General features: G+C 37.8%; 1 protein-coding gene across 10 annotated transcripts in view; it reads left to right on the top strand.

Annotated features, from left to right (window-relative positions):
• Positions 1–13,838, top strand: part of GBF1 (golgi brefeldin A resistant guanine nucleotide exchange factor 1) — a 107,123-nt gene that overhangs the window by 11,639 nt on the left and 81,646 nt on the right. The gene's annotated exons all lie outside the window — the stretch shown is intronic.

Here is a 13,838-nt window from a genome sequence, read left to right as displayed (position 1 = left end):
CTGGTATGTAGATTTGATTGCACACTCATTTTCTCTTGTCTGAGCTCTGGAAACTCAGTTTTTAGAAAAAAAATTGACATTCCTATAAAACAATACAGGAATTTTATCCTGATTTGGGATTAATGTCTGAACTTTTTCTGAAAGTTCTAGTTTTAAGAAGTGGTAAATCAGTAGTAAATATAAATATAAATGTGTGGCCCATTCTCAAAGCTATTGCAGTGTTATTGAATCTGAATTATTCATTGTGGTCTATTCAAGTTAAGAAATCGGAGAAAACAATTATTTTTTTTAAAGAAGTGTAGGAATTAGATTATATGGATGTGTGATACGTATAGTGCTGCAATGCCTGTTACTTTGCAGATATGAGCAATGCCATATTTTGTTTATTATTTATATCTTGAGTTTTTCTGCAGGAAGTGCCTGGACTTACTAGTAAATAACAAATACTGATGAACTGTAAGGTGTGATACTTCTCCCTTTGTTTGCATTGAAGAATGGCAATGTTATCGAGAGCAAACATTAAAAAAAAAGCCCTAAGGTTTTTTCTGTTGCATATCAGCTTCATATAAAATATCTAGAAGACTCACCGGTCTCCTAGATTATGCCTGTCCCTGTGATAACTTTAAAAAAAAATATTTTTTTTTTTACATAACAGGTATCCATACATGTTAACTTGGTATTTTGGAAGACCAAGCAACTCAGTCTAGCATTTAGCTTTTGTTGCATTCTCTATAAAATTTTTAAGAAGAATGGAAAGGGAGTAAGAAAGGTTAGGAAATTGATAGAGTGAAGTTTCTTCCATAACTTTAACTCAGCTTCACTCTAATTAGGGGATGGCAATTCAATTTTAGTCATTGTTGAATGACCTGACACAGTGTACAGAAGTGGTAATTAATTTCTCTTAATATTTTCTATCACCTTCTTACTATAAGAAATATGAAGATTAAGGTGAAAACCTTAATTTGATGCTTTGCTTTTAGGCTGAATCTAGACTTGTTTTTTGTGATTTGTGTTCAGATGATGCAGTAAAAGTTGTCATTTTAAAAGCAACTTCCTAGTTTTCCTTCCGAATGCAGAGAGAATGTGAACCAATGCAGTATTTTTGCTTTGAAGCTGCAGGTAGTTCCAAATACTCACTTTAAGAGAGATTAATCTTCTTTTTAATCTTATTGTATCATCAAATGACTGTCTTATGGCTGAGGTCTTTGCATTTCCCTCAGATAATAGGTTTCTATTGATATTTTTGGCATAGGTTTTCTTGATATTGCTGGAGAAATAATAAACTACACTTTCCCCAGGTGGTTGCTAATATTGTGCTTTACTTTCTAAGTGATTTTCCTGGAGTGACACTAATGTGCCCTAAGAATGGTAGCCGCACTGGGGACCTGGGATGTGAACTTCTCTAGCCGAAAACTACCACCAAAATTGTCATAATTTCACTTAAGATTTAGTGTTCTTCCTGCATAAAGGAAGAGAAGAAGGAAGAGGAATGTGTTTGATGAAGAATAACTGTTAGTATTTGGAAGCTTATAGATGCACAAAGACAACCACCATAACCTTTTCCGAGGCTGTTCTGTTGTGTGCAGGACAGTGTTTATACAGAGTGTTAGAAATCGGGTATGGATAAGGTCACTCTGAACTCTAATTGATTCTGTTTAATTGTTCACTGAGCCCTTCAACATAATATACTGAATGAAATTGGGACTCCTGAGAAGTGGAAGCATGCAATTGAGAGATCGTATATCTAAGGTGGAACAGGCAGAAAGGGCTAAACTGTGGTTTGTCTAATGTCCTTGATTTGGTAACTTTTTAGCTCTTGCTTTCATCTTCTATTTTGTGTATCTGAGTAGTAAGAAACTTACTGAATATATTCAAAAGAAGTGGAGTGACTCTGGGAATGTCTAGAGGGAAAAAAAAATTCAAACCCAGTAAGATGGTCTTCACACAAGGTATTTCTGCATCTGAACTGTCCCTTTTGCAGTCCAGCACCACCACCCTTGTGATACCACCTAAGCATCCTTTCTTTGGGTGCAGTTTAAGACTAGAGCTTGGAGCTTAACAGTCTTCCTTGTGTGCATGGCTAATGACTGGCAGGTACAGGCAGGAGGTGGTGCTGTTGGAAGGGATTGTTTCCTGACCCTTAATCCTTAAGGACCCAAGGATTTAGATGGACAAGCGCTCCTGGCTGTTGCTTGGCAGAGTTCCCACAGTGGGCTTGTTCTGTAACACCAGCCTTCTGTTACCGCTGCAGGGCTGGGCTCTGAAGAGCTGCCACATGTGCACGGTGTGCAACTGACTCTCTCTTGTTCTACGCTTGTTGAGCAATTACTTTCCCACTTGTTGGGCACTCCATTATTTCCTTCAGTTACTGCTTCTGTGTGAAGTGGAGCCATAAAGGAAATGGCCTAATGTACATACATTAGAGGGCAATAAATTGCAGTTTGATTTGGTAGAAAGGCAGTACCAGATGCTCTGCTGAAGTTAAGGTTCCTCTTAAGTCATCCATGGAGGTTTTATTCCAGGGTTTTTTTGATGAAGATGTCTTTGTTTTGGTCAAGACTAGTCAAAAGGAATTGCGGCCAATTAAGAGACATTAAGGCTATTTGCATTATAGTAAAAATCCTCTGGAAGTAGGAGTGTACATGAAATTGCTGAATTCCAGTAGAAGTTTATTGAATATATAGATCTTCTGTCACCTTTCCTTCTTTTAACTGTCTTCTGTCCTCGCTAAACTGCTGCCATCTAACCTGTTAAAAGTAGTGTTTCAAAGGTGATTTACTTCAAAGAAGCGATAACTTGTGACAGAAAGTGCAGGTGCATATTTATATGGTTGCATAATATGTAATAGGACTGCCAAGAAGCATTGGGCATACATCTACCACAAGCATACTGAAGCATTCCTCACCTCAAAGAGTTTGTAGCTTAAGAGGGTGGAAGCAGAGAGAAGTCATTAAGTATACAAAGTTGTTAAACACTTGAGAGTTTTCCTTAATGACTACCTCCATTTGTCCTTCAAACATGTTGGCTGATCCCTAATACGGTTTACAGCAAGATGTGAGTTTGAAGGAGAGGTTTGAAAGAAGATTCAATTGGGCAAAATGTCCCTTTTTTCAGGAATAGCGCAGGGATGTGTGATAAAGTGCTGCTGCTCTCAATAATTAGTGTGGAAGAGAAAAGCCAACAAGAGGTAGAATGGGAGGGATTGAAAGGTAAGTATAAAAGTAGCAGAGTAATGGAGAACATTGTTATTAAAAAAACAAGTTGATTGGTTAGGGAATGTTAATAGGGATGTGCAGTTGGTGGCTTGCCTGTTTGAAGTAAACTTGCAAGAGCTTTTTCTTCTTAGGGTAACTGTACTTAGCTTGTCTGCTGACTGTTGTGGAATAGATTATTGTTGAAGGGTTTTTTTGTTTGTTTGTTGCTGCAATCAGGAAAGAAATTCCAGCATGTTATGGACCTCCTTGTTGTAAGTTCTAAAAAAAATTTCAGATGGATAGTCAAGATCTTGCTTTTGTAATCTGCCTTTAGAAAATGATGCAAGACAGTGAATTTGTCCAGGAAGGAGCTATAAAACTTACAGCTGCGTGCAGTTCTATGAAAACTCCTGTCATATTTTACATGACATGATTTTAACTTGCTTTACAGCACCTCTAAAAGCTACAAAGAAAGTGTGATATATATTGCCTATAATACAGTGGCTTAGAGGTATGGTCTGAGGTCTTGTGATATGATGGATTCTGAGGTGAAAGAGATGGAAACGTCATGTCATGGACGAGTTTGAAATGCATGCATTCCAGTGTTGGTGGTATCAACAGATACTTTCTGTGAATTCATTAATAGAGTGAGGAAGGCTAAATTGTGAGTTAAATATATGTAAATCTTCTAGGGACAGTGAATCAGTACATGTCATCACAAAATTGTAGGAAATAAAACCCATCTTGAGAAGGAAACTAGTCATAGTAATTGTAGTCATAGTAATTGTTTATCAACTAGTCATAGTAATTGTAGAAAATTGATAGATCTACATTAGTATTGTATGATATACTGTATCCGTGTGACTTGGAAATGCTATTGGAAGTGTTAAAGCAACCTGCTCTTGCTTTGAACTCCTAATTATACTTGGATATTTCTTGTTTAGTTTAAAGGGATGGATAGACAGACTCCTCATCACTTGAATTTCATGAAATGAATGTTTCTGTGCTCTTTGTGTGGTGCAATTATGAAGTTAAAACTTGTCAGTTCAAATTACTTCTATATTCAAGCACATTGTGAAAGAAAGAGGTGTATAGTTACGTGACAGTTGAGGAACAGGGTGAGACATTATGACAAAAAAAAAGAGACAATGTGAGATGGGTAGAAAATAAAACATGTTAGATGAGACATTGCAGATATATGCAATAGAACTAAAGTTTGGGGTGATATTGGCTTTAGCTGTCCTGTTAAAATGAATGGATTGATAAACTGTTTCCGTGATGGCTTATGCTAATGTGTTTTGCACTGTAATCACAATTATACAATTGTAATACTCAAGAGGTGCACTTGATTATGCTTGTTAGCTGAATATGTTAAATTCTTCAGTGATGATGGTACTTTGATTGTTTGATCCTCTATATGTACCCTAATATAAGCACTTCAGTTTTTTTTTTAATTTCCAGTTCTGTCCTTGTAGCACTAAGCTGAAATTTATTCCTAGCCATATTGAAACAGTAAGTTATAAACAGAGCAATCTTTCAGAAGGTATATGCTGCCTTTGCTTGGTGCAGGAGTCTGAATGCTTGCATGACTGTTAATAATTCTTGACATGTGCCACTTAAAGAGATGAGAGACTTCAAAACAATGCTGTTCACTTTTGATTGTGTTTAACTTAATTCTGGGAGGAAGTTTTTCTATTAAAATGTGTCCTTGTACCCTGTTACTTTTCAGAAAATTGTAATTTTTCTTGATACAGTGACAAAGTCTGACAAATGGCTGTTGAATTAGATTCCATTTACCTCTTGATTAACTGCTAATATAATTTAGGTGGCAAATTGTAAATATGATGTATTGTTGGAATAAATCAAGATGTGGTTGTTATCTTGATCATGGCGCATTGAAGGAGAACAGTCTATTAGATCTGGGTATAGCCTAGGGGAGGGGCTTTATTCTAGAAATAAAATGAGTGGCAGTGGTAAAATATGGTTGCTTATGTAAGCATCCTTAGTAACTGTGCTTAGGAACTTGGATGTTCTTCAAAGCGGGATTAGACAGTTTATAGTGGCCTGTAATAGTTCTGTAATAACTAAGATGGCTGTCATGGCAGCATGGGAAGAGACATCATTAGCTGGTTTTCACTTCAGTCTGAGGTTTTCACTTTTGTTTTTCAGAAATACTATGTTTTTCTTTGCATACTCAGCTCTTAGTTAAAACATTTGTTTTTTCAATGTCTGAAGTGCAAATATGTTTAGTCAGACTTAAAATTTGACAGTGCTTGTTAGATCTTATTTCTGTGCTTCCCCTCTCTCAGATACATTCTGCCTCAGTATGAAGTTAGCACTTCAGATGTGAAGTGATCAGGCTGGTACAGGGAGCGGGCAGAGAACAGTCCTGAAAATATTTACTTTGGTGGTGGTGTTGATGATGAACACAAAGATGTAGGAAATGTGTTTGCTCAGATGTTTACCAGTCTGTTAAAATATGGACAGCAGGAAGAGACTTTTTCAGTTGAAACAAGATACTGTAGAAAATACCACAATACTGTGATATTGTAGGAAAATAGGATTTTGGTTTGGCAAAGAGGTAAGTTCTAAACAACAAACTTTTCTGAAGGCATATGACTTCTTTATGTGATATAGGAGTCTGAACTCTTTAATCATGAAGACTTCTGCTTCATTAAGAACATAAGGGAAGAAATATCCATGTTTGGTAAATAAAAGTGATCTTTTCTTGGAGAAAGGGCTTTGCCAAGAGTGTTGGAAACATAGGAGAGGAAGAAATGAAAAGATTCAGACATTGTAGAAAGCAATAGGGCAACTCTAACAGAGTAGCTGAATGGTAGTTCAATAATTGAGAAAAAGAAAATGTTTTCTTCAGAGAAAAAGAAATTGCTGGAGAAATACATTATTAAGTAGTGGGGGACACACAAACACACACCATCGTAGGCATCCTGGAATGCTTAATTTAATGGTTGTTTGGTAATTGACTATTAAAGCTTTGTGTCAGAGGCAACATCGACTTAAATTTTGAAAACCTTCCACTTTTATTGACAATCCATTAAAAATCTGAACGTGAAGTTCATTCTCATTCAGCTGCCTTTAAGTTGTACAGTTTCTTTTTTGGATGGCAGTTCTTAATGCTATTGAGTTTCACAACCCATACTGGTACTTGTTCACATGCACAAGACCCATGTGCTGCAGCGGAAGGTCACACACTCTCTTTCACTCTGCAGGAACAGCAGGTGATGGTACCAGCTGTTCACATCCCCGTATTAGATGCCTGAATTTGAGCAGCTGTATGAGGCTGCTAATAAAATCTAACATGTAATGCAGTTCATATTTTGCCCACATTTCACTTGATCCTACTCAGCACTGGCCAGTATTTTTTTAACATCTTTCAATGCCACCCATAAGATGCTCACTTTCTTTCTTGTCATGCTGGTCTCCGCTCCTCTGATATGATGTGCCACTTGGATGCTTGAAAAGTGTTACAGATTTGAAAAGGAAAGGGTACCAGAAAACATGCAAATGTTTAAGGAAGCAGGAATAATCTCTCTAGCAAAAACATTTTAAAATTTTAAAGTTTTAATGCTGTAGTGAAAATAATGTAGGTTGTTCTAAAGATTGTACTTGTACTTAAGCAAAACTAGTTTAGGTCTTTCATTTGTTTGTTTTAGAAGAATGGGTCAAAAGTGCTTTTGTTTTGAGGAACCTCTACCTGCTTTCAGATAGCTGAAGAGGTCTTGTTATGTGAATCTGCTATTGAAAGAAGGCGGCAGTGGTTTTTAATTCCACCTTGAGTAATAAAATTGGCCTGGCCATGAGTTTTGATATATCCACAGTTGATTTCAACTTGTGCTTTTTATTTAAAAAGCTTATTTGTGACCTGTTAGGACCCTTTGTTAAGCCAGTTAAATAAACGGTGGAAAGGTTGAAACTGCCTGTCTGCGCTTTCCAGAAAAGGAGAGGAGGGAGCCAAAGGAAGGATATTTACAATTTTAAACCTTTTCAGCTCCTCTGTTCACTTCTTCCTCTTACATCACTGATTTAGCTCCCATCTCCTTCTCTGGAAGACTCATAGTACCTAGAACTGAGAAAATACCTTGATTCCACTGACTGACCACCAACATGATGACAAAGTCTTACTAGTAAGATCCTGAGAGGTGACTTTGGTGTTTTGTGTTTGGTTTGGTTTTCATTTGTTTTTTTCCCCCCTATTGCTGTAGTCTCAAAAAATGCACTTTGGAATTGAAGCAATATTGAGGTAGGAGCTTTGAAGAGCATCTTTTAAAAATATAGAGGTGGAGGTGGGGAAGAAAGTCTCTTTGGTCCTTTGCCTAAAGGATTTCGGGGAACTTAGAAATTCAGCAAGGGCCAACATAATTATCATAAGTCAGGTGTTAAGTATTTTATAAGATTATGAAAATATAAGAACCTAGCTGTGCAGTTAGGGCTGAAAGAGATATCATGAGATCAGAAGTATATGGTAGAATATAGGAAGAATATAACTGTTAAAATAGTAAAGTGGCTTAGCACAGAAGAAATAAAGATAGCTTTTCATCAGATCCTATTCTTATTGCTCCACAACTTAACTCATTTTAGCTGGTCAGCATTCTTAAATTGAGCTAGCTGAAATCTAGAACTGATTTTCCTTGCTTGATCTATGTTGCTTTTCTCCACCAAAGATGGCACAATGTATTTTTTTTTTTTTTCTGGATAAGGAATTGACTCTCCCATGGCAGATTAGAGGTGTAAGCTCCTTGTTTAGCATCTAGCCTTTTTTCAGACAGCCTTACAATTTCTTTCTAGACACCCGGTATTAATTGGTTGAAACAGACAGTTATTTTTAACTGCATGCTTCAGATTTTTATGGGGTTTTTTTTACTGTTCAGGTGTCTCAGTCAGCCGTAAAGAAAGCAGTTGAAGTAAATAGCTGTATCGAATGAAGTACCTCTTGTCCCCACAACTGCTTCCAAAATAAACTGGGAATAATGCTTTACACATTTTGTCTCCTTTAACTCTAAAGGCAAGCAAGAGAGGAAGCATGGATTAACATGTAGTGATTTCTAGGAGCTGTTCTCTGCTCAGATTCCCCTGCGCTTGGGCTGACTGACAGGGACATGTGGCTCAAGTGCATCTGGAAATATATCACTGGCAAAATTTGGTCGGGTAAATATAGCAGGAACGGGTTGTCAGGGCAGGAGACAGATTGTTCTGGGAAAGGAAGTGCTGTCTGTCTCTCGTCTGAGTAACAATTTCCTATATTTCTGAGACCTTGTTCTTGCAGTGTAGCTAAGGTACCAGCAGGATCTGACATATTTGCTGTGTTCTGTTGTCATATGTTCTTATGGTGGGAATATTACCAGAAATGGTAAAATCAATAGGAGTAGCTATAGAGAATTGATACCAATACATCCTGTGATGTTTAAATAGTAGTGGCACATACTTTGTTCTAGTTTAAGCCTAGTTTAAAATAGACAGGGACATCAAATATGAAAAGTAACTCCCAGAGTTTCAGGACGTGGTAATACAGAAGAATCTTGACTTTTGCTTAGGTGCAAAATTTTTTTCTAGCCTATATGGTTTGAGGGGAAACAAAAAACCCCAAACAAAACAAAACAAAAAAACCCAAACACCAAAAACCCCCTTGTTGGTAGTTGATACGTAGAAGATGAACAGGGTTAGTAGTAGTCAATTACAAGCCTTTCCTCTGGCAAAAGCTGGTTTGGCATAGGGATAAAGCTTCTTGAACCATTGTGATATTGATTCAAGTCTCAAAACAAATTATATTGTTTGTGCAGAAAATTAAAACAGTGTTAGAGTGGCCTACAGAAGTTTATGTAAGCATATATATTCTATATTGTATATAGAAAGGCATAATCATGGGCAATGACAATTACAGTCTGAACAGATGCAAGCAGTACAAAATGGAATAGTAAATTACAGACTTACTGAAGTTTATCAAGGAAAGTTGGACATGCCTGCAGATTGGAGGAAAAAACCCACTGCAAAGCCTACTTAAACATCAGTAATAGCTGACTATGCTTTCTCCCTCTCCATAAAACATTGGATAACTTCATCTATACCATTTGCAGCATATTCTTCATTCAGTAGGTGGTTTTTTTTATCTGATTGCTCGAGAATTTGTGGAAGATGGAACCCCTGACAATTTTGTGCACAGTAGCTGCCTGTGATTACTTACTGACTCTGCAGCTTGTCCTGAGAGGTTGCACACTGCTTCACACCCTAGTGAGCTCTCAATCTGCTGCCCTGTGATGTGGCTGTATCTGGGGTGGGGTTGGCAACCAACAGGTGCACAGCATACCACACGAATGTGGAGGCAGAGAATTTGTGTCCAAGGGCATTGGGAGTTGTCATGGTTTAGCCCCAGCTGGCAGCTAAGCACCACATGGCTGCTTGCTCACTACTCCTCCTCACCTCTGGTGGGATGGGGAGGACAATCAGAAGAAAAAGGTAAAACTTGTGGGTTGGGATAAGGACGGTTTACTGGGACAATAAAGGAAGAGGAAAATGGCAACAATACTAATAAAATAATATGCAAAGCGGGTGATACACAGTGCAATTTGCTCACCACCCAGAACCAGTCAGTGCTCAGCATGTCCCCAAGCAGCAATCCCTCCTCCCTAGCCAGGTTCCCCCAGTTATATACTGAGCATGGCATCATATGGTATGGAATATCCCTTTGGCTAGTTTGGGCCAGCTGTCCTGGCTGTGTCCCCTCCCAACTTCTTGTGAAAATTAACTCTATCCCAGCTGAAAACCAGGAAAGGGGTAAAAAACTGTAGCTATAAAAAAGTTACGTGACTGCTAACATTTTCACTGAGCAATGAGTCTGTTCTAAAATATAAATTAAGCTTCAATTTTTATCCTCAGAAGTCTGAAGAGCTAAACCAATGTTGGAATTTTCTTTAGTGTTAGTGTATATGAAAAAATTAGTAGTTTGCTGGAGGATGCAACTAATTCAGACTAGAGGCTGTCCAAAAACTTTCTGTAGTTACAAGCAGTAGGATAAGAGATGGGATTGTGTGCTTTTTGAGTAAAACCTGCATGACTAAGTAGAGAAAACTGTTTTGTCAATGTACAATGTTCTTCAAAAATATTTGTAAGCCCTTTGGATTACTTCATTATTCTGATTGCACCAGGTCTAAATACTGTGCTGCTTGTCATGACTTAGGCAGGGATAAAGCTCACCATTTCCCATTCACAGAGCTGACTCAAGACTTGTTAATCCATTTACTAGCTGTGTTACGTAGCACACTTGACTTGCCTAGGCCTTTTGCATTGTAAACCTCAGCAAAAGGAACAGTACGTGGAAAAAAAAAAAGTCTGTTCTCATTTTATTGTTGCACTATTGCCTGCATGCATGCCTCTTATCCTGAGTGTTCCAGCTTCCAGCGATTGAGATTTGAAGTCTGCCCCTTAAAAGTTTCTGCTTCTCTTCAGACTGCCCAGACGCTGTTCCTCAAAGCCCTCTTAATCTAGTTTTATTCCACTTTATTTTTCCTTTGCCTGGCTCACCCTAGAATAAAATAGAAAGGGCTGAACTTCATGTTGCAGGTGAAATTTCACATCAAAGGACACGTGTGTTCTCTGATCATCTGGTACTGGTAAATGGTTTTTTCTGTGCATCAACTGTCACTATGTATATGGCAAAACCTACTTTTAAATTAGGTATCTAGCAACAGAAATTGAATCAAGCATAACATATATTCAGAATACATTATCTTTGCTTACATGTCTACCAGCATTTAAAAGGTTGTTGTTCCTTTCCCAGACAATTATATTTTGTTTTAAAATGGCAGACTTCTGCTGTGAACTAAAGGCAAGAAGCTGAGATTGTCTACAGCGCATTAAAAGCGTATTAAAAGAATCAAACAGTGGTATTAAAAAGAATTGCAGTTACTTAAATTTGAAAGAAATCTTGAACCAAAGCACCAGGAGGTTATTTGTAAAGGACTTTGAAATTGTGAAGTGTTATGTGCTATGAAATATGGAGTAATATTGGGAGGCATGCAAGAGGGTTGTTAGTTTGCATAAGCATAAGAAATAGGTATCAGTGTATTAGCAGAGTTTGAATTTCCCACAAAGAAAGTTACTGAACATGGAGAGACATGAACAGAAAGCCCAAGTATTTGTAGTCTGTGAAAAGTAATCAGTTTTCTTCAACTTGTTAATGAGCAAGATGACTAAATGTCTTTAAAGCAGTAGAAAATATACAGATTTCTGTTTATTTGTAGTTAATGCATACCTCTTGCATAGAGTGCTTTGCAAAATTGTAAGGTAACCAAATGTGGATTAGAAGTTGAAGCAGGAAGAATAATATTAGATAATCTGTGTTAGATTAAATTGGAAGAAAAGGAGAGAGAGAAAAAAAGAGTCAGTAGTAAGTGAAAACCAGAAAAATGCACAGACACTGCAATTCTGGGACAATTGTCTAAGTTTTTGGACCTGATGCTGTGAGGAAAGTGACTAGAATAGTTAAAACTATTAAACAGGAGCTTCTTCTGCAGGGATTTCATCTGGGACCACTGTTCTATGATAAGAATGGCTTTGTCCTGGATGTGTCTGCATGATGATTTATTCAGGATGGCTGTAGAATTACATGTAACTCTGATCTAGCTGTGTTGATAGGTGTTGTCATGTAAATAGGAAGCATTTAATCTCTGTAAGTATAACTATTTTGCATTCAATAACAGTCAGTTGCAACTGTCTAGGTGATACTGAAAGCTTATGGGTATTGAAGCCTTATTTACTGGCAGGAAATGCGGAATTGTTAACCTGTTCTGATAATCTGCTGGTTAATTGTATGAATAAAGTTGTTTCACTCGAAACCTTTAAACTGTTTCAGCTACTAATTTTGTGACAAGAATGTACATAAGACAATGAAAGGAGCAAACAGGGACATGTAGGTATATAGAACCTAGGTGGGAGCATAATTACTTTGATCTTGACCTCCTTTTGAACACCTTCTTGGTGGTAAGCTGTACGGAAATGGAGCTGATTATTGCCTTTGTGAGATGCCTTAGCTTCTGGTATTTTCTGAGCTGAAATTCTTCTTTATGAAAGTCACCTGAAGTATTAGCTTGATTTAATCTTTCAGTCTGAGCCCACAAACTTAAACTGCACAGAACTTTTACAACAGCCTGTTATAGCTAATAAATATTTTATGCTGCAACCTTATTTTTGGTTTTGAGACAAGAATCACTTATGCTTAGAGATAGAAAAAGCAGTGAAAGCAAAGCAAAACTTGGGACCAGGACATAGACCTTTCAAGCATACCCCATGCATGCATGGCTGAAGTTTTATACCTACAGAAGCTGCCTGAATTTCTGGTAGCGCACAAGCAGCACTTAGCGCCAAATGTAAATGCCACAGAAGCTGCTTTGCAAAAAGAGCATGCTTTTCCAAAATTTTTTTTAGCTTTGTCTTCCATGACTCGTGTTACCTCTTTCTCTCTTGTTGTTACTTTCAGTTTATGTTTGTTTTTTCGCTTTTTTTGTCTGTTCCTGTGTAAGCCATTATGACTCTAATCTTTCTGTGTCAAACTTACAACTAATGTAACTTTTCAATAGGAAACCCCCAGTATTTGTCTGACACAGTTCTCACTTTCAGTTCTTTATGTCCCTTTGCACAGTCAGCACTGAGTTTTTGTTGGGCTTAATATAAAGGGGCTTAGAAAGGCAGGTGCTTCTGGATTTGAATTTATGAGACTTCCAGACATGGAGTGTCATATGTTCTTCCCCGCTCCAGTCTTCTGTAAAGCTCTGTAGTCTGTAATAGGTTGAGTTGTAACATTCATTAAACCATTCCTCACATTCCCTGCTTTGAAAGCTTATCAGGACTGCTTTGATTTAGTTATCTGGAACAAAAAAAGCCGTTTCTGAAGGTTGGAATGGAGCTCTGGAGCAATAATATACTGGAGATCAGATTCGGGTCCCAGTTGTATTATTCCTAGGGATTTATTTGCCTGTGTACACACAGGAGCAGAGTGGTGTGTATGGAAGGCTTGCAGGAATGCAAATTGGACACATTTTGTTGGGACCTGTAGGGGATTTTCACTGCTTCATAATTTTTCAAAGGTTTGTTATACATCAGGCAGCCACTGCCTCTTCTTTAAACCTTTAAATCCCCCCTCTTTTTCCTGTTCTAAAGGTCAGATTTTTTGACAACTGTGTGCAGGAACAAGATTTGTTAAATCCCTTCATTTTTATTCATACAAATATCGGTGTTTAGTGAGCAAGAGTCACCCCAGGATTCAGAGGCACATAAAGCTCCGTACAAGCCTTCTGAACCTAAATTCAATTCAGAGATGCATCTCTTTAGGACTGAACCTGCCATCTGAATATTAACCCTTGTCACTGCACAGGGAATGCAGATAGAACTTGCATCTCTTTGTGTCATTGAGTGGGCTGGCTTTGCAGGTTGGTTGGTGTCCTCATAGCTGCGGACTGCATCGAATCTTGTCCTGGGTGCTTCCTGGGTGTAGGGCTCAAGGCTGAAGAGCTCCATATCTGGACATACCACATTTACTCATCTAGCACTAGTCCTTTCTGCTGAGACAGCAAAACACTTCATTTTGAGCCTTTCCTGCTCTGATCCAGTCAATGAAATAATGGAGTCCCCAGT

Source organism: Grus americana, chromosome 7 (assembly GCF_028858705.1).
Source record: "Grus americana isolate bGruAme1 chromosome 7, bGruAme1.mat, whole genome shotgun sequence".
Taxonomy (NCBI): domain Eukaryota; kingdom Metazoa; phylum Chordata; class Aves; order Gruiformes; family Gruidae; genus Grus; species Grus americana.
Note: the sequence above shows the minus strand (reverse complement) of the source record. Positions and strands in the feature narration are given on the sequence as shown.